The sequence below is a fragment of the Gavialis gangeticus genome, unplaced genomic scaffold (assembly GCF_001723915.1).
Source record: "Gavialis gangeticus isolate Ggan-Ray unplaced genomic scaffold, GavGan_comp1, whole genome shotgun sequence".
NCBI classification, from domain to species: Eukaryota; Metazoa; Chordata; order Crocodylia; family Gavialidae; genus Gavialis; species Gavialis gangeticus.
The window spans coordinates 247,620,832-247,622,530 of NW_017729032.1; the positions used below are offsets into that span (position 1 = coordinate 247,620,832).

Here is a 1,699-nt window from a genome sequence, read left to right on the forward strand (position 1 = left end):
ATCCACTTTTTGCAGCTCTGAGATCAATGTTGCAATATGGAGACATACCCCGCTAAGACAGGGCAGCCTGCCACCTAACCCTCAGAAATCACGTGGTTATTACTTATATGGTCTGGAGGTGGATGATAAGTAAATCTATAAGGTTCTTTACCTCCAAGTCTAATCCTCTGGGGCAGGGGTAGCCAACCTGCAGCTCTGGAGTCCAAACTTTCAAGTCCAAACTGAGTAATGCGCTCACTGCGAGCAGTTGTCTCACATGACATGATGTGACATAATGGCTATGGAAGCTGGTCACCGTGTGCTTGTGCAAAGATTCAGGGAGACTCATATTAACTTCTGAAGAGCTGCAGGCTGGCAACCCTTGCTCTGGGGAAACCCATTACCCTGGCTCACGGACTCTATCAAAGTCAACAGGGTGGAGTGTCAAGGAAAGCTGGCACCTAACAGCCACTATGGGCGTTCCAGTTGTCCCTTGTATCTCCTCCTCTGCCAGATTCCCATCCACAGGTTCAGCACACAATTTGGAGAGGTGCCATTTTCTCAGGCACGTCCAAAGGGCCCAGATGCAGTGACTTCATGATGACTCAAATGGAGCTGGTTGAACCCCAAATACTGTTTAAATTAAACAAAGGGAGGCTAAAAGCATTGATTAAAGTTTCCTTAGCACCTGTCACAATGCCACACTTAGTCATGCCCTACTGTGTACGCCCAATGTCCAAGCTGAATAGGGTCTCTGTTTGCCCAGCTGTTTCAGACTTCAGATACTTGAAATGAAGCCTTCCAAGCATAACACAGCTTCCAGCAGTGGAATGGATTACACACGCTTTGTTAAAGGAGTGATGTGGCCAGCATCACATCCAGCTGCCTTTAACGCCCATGCCTGAAGGACCAGGCTTCCATTCACAGCTGGGTTGATTGGCTACAAAGATGGGCAGTTCTGTACAGAGTTGGCCTTCCACCTAAAAACCTCTATCATCTCTCTCATTCTCCGTACTTCCAAAACATTAACTTATCAAAATCCCCATCAAAAGATGCCTCAGGATTTACCTCCTCCTTGAAAATCTGAGGCAAAAGACTAACACACCGCTGTGGAGACTGAACTGTCCAGTGAGTCTTAGAGGAAGCTTCTGCAGAGAGCAGCAGATGGGGGAATGTAGGCACATACACACACAAGAAGAGAACACACGTTGCTGCAGACAGTTCTCATCTGCCGCAAGTTTGCTCAACGCCTCCTCCTCATCCTTCAGCCCTCCGCTACATGCACACACTCCCTTAATAGCTGCTACACATAGATCGCTACTACATGTTCACAGGTGGTTCAGCGCAGTAATCTAGCAACTCTTTGCCTGTATATTTAATAGTAAGCCATGTAGAACTTTAAGACGCAGTGAATTTTGATTAAATATCAGTATATCATGTCTCCACCTACTATAGTGAAAAAAATTCACTCTAATCTGGATCACCATCACACTTATGACCTAACAATTTACATAACAAACAGGGACAAGATACATTTTTAAAAAAAAAGAGTAAGATAGAAATCAAATCAAACCATTACTGCAATCTCCTATCAACCTGAGCTTTTGAACTATGAATAAGTGATTAATTTTGCATATCAGGAAAAAAGCAAATCAAAGTGATTCTCAATGTATTTTTTTTACCAGATGTCATAGGGCTAACAGAGACGTGGTGGGACTCG

At 44.5% G+C, this 1,699-nt stretch overlaps 1 protein-coding gene across 1 annotated transcript in view; it reads right to left on the bottom strand.

Moving 5' to 3' along the window:
• The window catches only part of PTGFRN (prostaglandin F2 receptor inhibitor), an 80,782-nt gene that overhangs the window by 19,194 nt on the left and 59,889 nt on the right, over nt 1-1,699 (bottom strand). The window lies entirely within an intron of this gene.